The following is an 8,083-nucleotide window of genomic DNA, read 5'->3' on the forward strand; positions in this document are numbered from 1 at the left end:
TGGCATTGGGTTTTTATAACCCTTCTGGAGTCAAGGACAGCCTGGATACACCAGCAAGGCTTGGTGCTGTTGTGGGGACTTAGCCGCACTTGTGCATGCTGCGTAGACATGGTCCAAAAGCAGACTGGGAAGGCTGGTTCTAGCCCTAGGGTGGGGGGAATGTTATTAGGCAGAAGTGCTCAGTGTGGCACTTAGGCAGAGCCCTTCAGGCAAGATCTCAGGTTCCAAAACTCACAGTCTGTAATGGCTGGCTCAGGACAAGTGGAAAGCCAAGTGCTCTCCGGAGATGTGGTGGCTCTGCGTCTGATCCTGCAAGGCTGAAGTAATACCAAAGCATGTGAAAATGGAGAGGGTGGGGGAAGAAACACCACCAGAATAAATGTCTGCTCAGTGTTTTCATAACTCAAAAGGGGTTTCTTCAGGATTCAGCTTGGATTTTAGGTCCAGCAAAGGGAGCTGCTCCCTCCCTCCTTCGCCTCCCTGATTCAATTCATAACTGTGATTTGTCTTGTGTCATTTGGGGATATCAGAGAGCTCCCTTTTCACGGTTATTTTCCTTTCTATAATGTCTCACATTTTCTGCTGTGCTTGGCAATCTCCAGGAGCTGAATGAATATTCAGAGGACTAAGGTAACTCCATTTAAATTGGCATGATAAGAAGAAATGCCAGATGAACAGTGTGGGTTTCTCACTCTGAGGCTTTGTACTCCGTAATGAAAAGAGGCTGCAGAGACTTGGCCACATGACGCACTCCACAAACCCGCTTTGGTCTCTCCTTACAACTGTTTCCAAGTATCCACTCTAAACCGTGCCGGAGGATTAATTGCAGAGCATGAAATTATCTCCGCCGCCATAGAATGACATGTGTGAGCATGGAAGGATAGGAGAGTTATTTGCTGTTAAGAATAGATCACACAGGTGACGCAGGGGAGCCTTAGCTACAGAGACCAGCAGAATGACCAGGAGAGGTTGATTTGATTTTGTTTTGGCCAAAAACATTGCTCCCTGGCATCACCGAAAGCTAAAGATGCTAAAGATACCATCTCTGACATGGACAAAGTAGATGTAGCAATGGAGATGGCCAAGAGTGCTTTAGGAAAGAGACAGGGTTAAGCAAGCTCTTGCTGAGGAGAAGACATCAAAATCAGACTTGCTAGCAATACGTCCTGGTAACAGCTTGGTAAGATCAATGTAGATGTTGATTATTGGTATATCTGCAACAACGAAAGCAGAGGAGCAAATTAATTTTTAAATAAATCTCTCCACAAAGAGCTGCTGTTTATGACTTTTTTGCATCCTTAAATAACAACATGAAGGTGTTCAAGTGACTGGGACACACCTGGAAGCACAGGGGTTGCCCCTGCTCTGGTTTCCTTGGTCCGCCAGACAGATTTTCTATGAAAGTCACATGAAAATGACTTTGCTTCCTCAGACAGTCCGATTCAGTGGCATTTATTGGGATTCGATCTCATTAGGACCCTGGCTTTTAGAGTCAACTTGCCCTTAAAAGTCCATAACCTCTTGCTCAATACAAGAGAGACCTCAACTTCAGGAATACGAGTTTTTTGATATTCCTTTTACATCAGAGGCTTCTCTCTCATAGCTAGCAGACTGAAAAGCCCGTGGCTGAGCACTGTGCCACAGAAGCTGATCACTTTTCTTGGAGCAGATCAGAAACTCTTGGAAACACCCCTCCTGAGAGTCTTCCAGGGCCCAGACTGATCTGCACCATGTCTTGTGATACTGTCACAAGAGCTTGTACTAGGAGCCTGCTCCAAACCAGTTGTCTAAGAGACTTTTGCAGTCAGAGGGAAAAGAGACAGGTAGCTTACAACACCCCATTAACACCCTCAGAAGCAGACACCCGCAACGGTGTGATTTACACTGCCTCAAATCCAGGGCTATCTTCAGAGCCCCTCAATCCCTCCCCGCTGATCACACACGGAGCATAGCCAAGGGTCCAGGCTCATCATCTCACTCCCCGGCAGCTGCAGAGAGGTGTTGGGAATCGCGTCATTGGCTCCTGGCTTTAGGCAGTTCAGCTCGATGGAAAAATCAGGACTTGCAGCGTCTTCCCCGGGACCACACACAGAGCTGATGGAGAAGGCCCTGGAGGCAGCTCTCCCAGCACCATGGCTGGATGCGCAATTATCCCCAACTTCCAACCTTCCTGAAGCCTTGGGATTCACATTTTTAACCTTTTGCTCATGCTCAGGAGGGAGGAAGAAGAAAGAATGAGCAAAATATGCTCAAATCTTTGTGTTACATCATACCTTGATGACCCAAGGAATAAAAAATAAAAAATAAAATATAAACATAATGAAATCTCAAGGGCTAGACCACGACTTGTAGAATGAGAGATTTGTGTTGCCTGACACGGTGTCGTAGTGACCCGCGGCCAGGGTCTGTTCTCCACTAATCCTGCGCTGAACCTCCTTGTGCCGGAGGGACGAGCTCGCCTGCCGGGACGGGACGGGACGGACCCTCGCAACACGGTGGCCTTGAGGCAGCAACACGTGCGACAGGGCCATCCAGGACGTGCTATAAACAAATGAGCCAACGGCTGAAGAATCCCTTGTTATGTCCCAGGGACGCGGCTTCTCGCACACGTACGCGCTCACCAGCGTCTTCGTGCTGAAAACGTTCCTGAACAGCGCGATTCCCAGGGGAGCGGAGCGACCCACGTACCGAAACGAAGCTGACCCCGACTCACCCTGGATTCGTGTTTCTGTTGCTGTCAGCTTGCTGTCCTCCGTGGGATATGAGTTGCAAAACACAATTTTATATGAAAAAAAAGAGCACACGCTGCACAGCCATCTATTTTAAACACAATGTCTATTTTTCATTGCATATTGTAAACCACTTGAGCATTTCTAAAGTGATTCATTCCTTTATCTTCTAAACAAAAGAGCTTGTGGCTGCGCAGGGCTGGGAATTTATGTCTAGTAAGTAAAAGGGTTTCCAAGCTAGGATTGAAACGGGGATGCAAAGAGGTCGCTTAAAATCAATGTAGTGCTGGAGGATAATAGTGTTACTGTCTTTTAGGAAACTCTACGTATGATTGAACTACATAGTCAAAAAGTATATTCCTGGAAGATAACATTGGAAATGACAAGAAAACATAAAAGAAAAAAGAAATTTCTCAAAGAAGTTTCTCAGCTTTCAGCTGCACCTTGGCTATCCCTGTGCATCATTTCCTTGCAAGAAGTGGACATGCTCAATGACATTTTGTGATGCAAACTTTCAGCTATCAAATCAAAACATATGTGAATAGTCCGATAGATAAGGAGGTGGATGAAGCTAAAACCCTTCATAAGAGCACAGTTCTTGTGAAGGTTTTCCCTCTTTAGCAATGCGTTCAGCTATCTGCGAGTAGTCTGCATAGATCAGCAGGAACCACAGAGAAGCCAGGAGGTTTTTGAACATGAAAAATCTAGCTGGATTTCAAGTACAAAAAAAAAGTATAATTCAAGTATAAAAAAAATATGGAATCAGATCAAACTTGGTGCAGATGAATTTAAGAATTACCAGTGCGACTTGAAAGAACAATAAAGAATAATTGCAACAACAAAATAGGCTAATTGGCCAAGATGACTGTAGCTAAGAGACTAGCAGATTTGATGGGATTAAATGAGCATTGCCAGGAAGGGACTGACAAAATCGCATAATAATTTTAATAATTATGAAGTAATTCAAAGCTACCTAAGGAGTAGTGTGTTTTTTGCTTATGTTAATAAAAAGTGAAAGCACTAATATCTAGCTTTTTATTAAAAAAAAAAAAAAAACAAAAAGGAGTCTGTACACAGAAATGAGGGCAGACTACCTGAATGAGGGAAATCAAGATTTAGGCAACAGTTCAAAACAGAGACAGAACAAAAGAATAAAGGAGAACTGCTATTCTTCACCTCTGAAGGAAGAGGGAGCAGATAGGTGAATCTGAAGATCTGATCATTTGGATTGTAGATCTTTGTCAAGACAGGTGTAGAAGTGTTTGACTGCTCATCCACAAAGGTAAATTCTAGCTTTAAAAATGGAGAAACTAACTTGCTGGGAAATTCGCATCTAGTCTTACGACAGCAAGACAAAAGTCTAGAAAGAAAGAATTTCTAAAGGTATAGATTTAAATGAGAGGTAGAAGAAAGAGTGACAGGAATAGAGCAAAGAGTGTATCACCTTAATAGTGTAATTAGTTAATTATTTTCTAGATAGAGGAAGAGAAGTTGGTCTCATCTGTCTAGAGTTCAGTAAAGAGTGGATAGGGTGCCACATGGGACTCATTAGCTAAGAAGGGGATTAAGACAGGGAAAAGGATTAAGAGAGTTAAGACAAGGATTTGAACAGTAAATGGAAAGCACACCAGAATTAGCTAAAGAGATGAGATATTGTCAGAAGAGATTGTATTGAACTTGAAAGAGATTTGTGCGACATAACCGTTTATGGATGGTTTGGGGAGCTGAGTTTATCAAACCTTCATCTAAAGCATGGGAGCATCCTGATGAAATCTGCTAGTGAGAGAGGTGAGAAGCACTCTCATGGTGGAGAAGGACTGCAATATAGGAGGGGAGAAAAGAAAGAGAAGACTTCAATAAGCAGCATGATGAAAATGAAGTAAATCTCTGCAATTCAGGACTTCTAAGCAGAAGTTCTATTTCACTTATATATGAAAAACTAATTTCAAAAAAAGCACTAGCTTTCAGTGCAATATGTGCATTGTGCATCTTAAACATGGTACTTCCAACAGCAGCGAGGTAGACCCCGTGTCTTTGCTGTAGATCTGCCCAGACCTTGCTTCCAGAACCTGAAGATTTCTGGGTTTTTTCTCCAAACCAGAGAAAATAATGCTAAGCGGAGGATCAGGATTAAGAGAGCCTGTCTTCCAAGAAGGGACTACATGACACTGATGTATTTGACTTGGCAAAATGAAAGTTGAGAAGATTGTGATTGTTTTCCAGTTTTATGCACAGATGATGAAACGTTGGAGAAGCAGCACTGGCAAAGTAGCTGTGGATAAATTTAGGTTGGAAATGAAAGTTTGCAACCACTGGAGCAGGGAAGTTCTGCAATTGTCCTCAGAAAAGGCTAATGTGAGCAAATAACCTCAGCGTTTTAAACATAGGCTTGATCGCTGCAGGAAAGCAATGATATGTTGTGGTTGTCTGGGTTCGCCTGGAGTGGATTTATTGACCCAGAAAGGCCTTTTTGATTCCTTGTTCTTATACTCTCTTATTTTTTTCTGTATGTGTCAACTAACAACTCAGTGTCTCCCTTCCGTGTTCCCCTCTCCAAACAAAGATCTGGTTTCTGGTGAGCTAAAACTTTTGTAAATCCATCCAAGGAGTTATGGACTAGGGAAATTTTTTTGTGGTCTGGCATATTGTTTATTTAATTTTAGCAATCTTCCCAACCTAAAAATCAACAGCCCCACTAGCTCCTATGACTCAGTGTTAGGTGGTGGTGTGTTCCTTCTCTTTCAAGGGACTTTGCAGAGGGGGAAAAGGGGTATCAAGCATATCATCCTAACACCCTCTATGCCAAGGTTCAAGAAAACAGATGGAAATAACAGCTAGGCTCAGAAAGGGCTTTGTGAACCAAAATTTGATAGGACATGGTCAGGAGATTCACCTGCAGGAGCATAACCTTGTTTAGCTCTATGGTGTGGTGGCAGATAAAACCCTGAGCTGATAATTCCACACAGGTCCCCTTCTCCTTGACCACCTAGCTTGCTCTCTCTGGTTTTTCCTCTCTCATGTAGAAGTACCTCAACTTCTTCTCTGCAGTTATGAATTTCTTGCGTCTAGACAAAACCTCAGCTATGGTCTCTTTTGCATTGACACCCTTCCTTCCCCTTCCTTGAGCCATTCAGGCCCCCTTCTCTTCATTCACTCTTCCTCTACCATCAGCAAATATTATTTCTTCTTGCATCCTTTATTTCTTCCAGCTCCCTTCCCAGAACCATTCCCTGGGACCATTGGGAGCCATTCCCAATCTCTCCTCTTCTGACCTTGATAAGACAAGCCCAGTGCCCAGATGCCGCTGACACCTTCATGCTCCGAAGGAGCATTTCCCAGTGCAAGAGTCTGTAGCGAATGCAAGTCCAGGAGAGGCCAGGGATGACTGGGGACATGCCTTTCTCTTCTGCATGGCAGCCCTATGGTTGATAACTTCAGTGGCCTCCCCTTTTATCTGAGCCTCAAAATGTCCTGGGAAGAATTGCAAACCTCCCATTTCATTGCTCCAGATAGTAAAGACCTCAGTAAGAGCTCCATAAAGAAATGCCCACATGGCCTCCTGCAGCTTTCAGACAGGTGGAAATGTTTTATTGGCTAAAGACAGAGGCAGAACCTGTGTTAAACAGAGCAGAGGTCTGATCTTGGTTGGCTCCATCCATAATGCTCTATATTTGACCTGACCAGACCTATATTCGGGAGCCTGGTTTCAAGGGTTGGGTTGTTTATGGCTTGCTTGTTCAGGAATGAGAGTCAGGCTTGCACCTTTGCCCTGCAGCCTCCAGAACCCAGAGCAAAAATAGAGAGAAGTGGAGGGAAAAAAAAATAAAAATAAATAGATTAAAGGTCAGGGAAGCAACAGGCTTCCTTAGAAATCCAGGCCCTCAGGAAGCCTCTTGTTTTGGGGCTTTGCTGACCTTACGAAGGATTCAGGAAAAGGCAAGAGAAAGAGGTGAGCTGCACAACATCCATCATGGGAGAGCACATGCAAGCTTGGGAGTGAACAAGGACCGGAAGGAAAATTCCATCATTGACAATCAGAAAAATGTTCAAACCTGGCTTATTCAGACCGCTTTGGTACCCACAACATTTTCACACAAAGTTTCCCCTATTTTAAGACGCTATTTTGTCCAGCCTCTCACGAAAGGAAACAGTGAAGGAAAAGCCCTTTTCCAGAGAGATGTGATGAGCAGGGGCCAGATCAGCCTGCTGGAGAGCAGTTCCTACATCCCTGTGGCCCGTGGCAGAGCCGAGGGCCACATGAAAAGCAGCTCCCTGGCCTCGTGTTTGCCACACATAATCACAACCTCCGGTGCCCTGCGCGTCCCTTTGCAGGCTGCATTGCAAGGCTGCAGGGGACAGATGGAAAGCACAAACAAAAGCTCCCCCTGCCTATCTGTGTACTATAAATAATATATTTTTAACCCTGGAAGGGAGCCCAGAATGGGTTTCCTGGTCTCCTCCGCGGGTCCCAAGGGAGGCGAAGGTCCTGGTGGGGACTGGGGCTTCACAGGGAGCCCTCAGGCATCTCCCCCACACGGCTGCGTTTCTTTTAGATAGCAGAGCAGCTCCTTCCAGAAAACATTTGAGGAGCAGGGTCCAATTCCACTGCTCCCAGGGCTGCGGCAGGGCAGCCAAAGGACACGGGCGCAGCCCACAGCCCCGGCACATGCTGCGGGATCACCACGGACAGTGTTTTGGGTCAAAACCGCTCGCACGTGGCCATTGGGCTGGCCCAGAGGAGGGACCCGGAGAGGCTGCTCAGCAGAGCAGCGCTGGGGCAGCATCGCTGCGGGAAGAGCCTCCTGAACGAGGAGGAGGAGGAGGATGAAGCACCTCCTTCCTCCACCGGATTCCTTGCTGCATCCTCCCTGTCTTCCTTCCACATCACCCTTGCTGACGCCTTGCACCTTTCCCATACCCTGCTGCTATCCTCTTTTAACAATCCATGTTTTCCCCCCCATAGTTTTCACATTCTTCCCTTTTATTTCACATCCACCACCTCTTTTCCCTTCCACCTCCCCCAGATTTCCTTGCTTTGGTCTCCTTCACCTCTCTGTCCTATAACTGCTGCAGACAAACATGCTCAGCCCCAACAGAGCTGCTCCCCCAATGCCAAAGAGGGGCAAACACTTTGCTCACCATCACCTCCCCAGCCAAGAGACCAGCTGCACCTGTCCCAGGAGAGCAGGAGCAAGATAAGCACTGCACACATTTATCACCCATGCCAGCATCAGCTGTGCTGCATTGCAGCTGATTTACATCACCTGAAGACAGAGGCATTCTAGCCTGATTTATCACAGCTGGTGATCATCACTAGTTCAGCTGTGGTTGCCTGAAGTCACTGCATCTTGCTT

Source organism: Nothoprocta perdicaria, unplaced genomic scaffold (genome assembly GCF_003342845.1).
Source record: "Nothoprocta perdicaria isolate Ctin4 unplaced genomic scaffold, notPer1 scaffold_58, whole genome shotgun sequence".
In the NCBI taxonomy this organism is placed as follows: domain Eukaryota; kingdom Metazoa; phylum Chordata; class Aves; order Tinamiformes; family Tinamidae; genus Nothoprocta; species Nothoprocta perdicaria.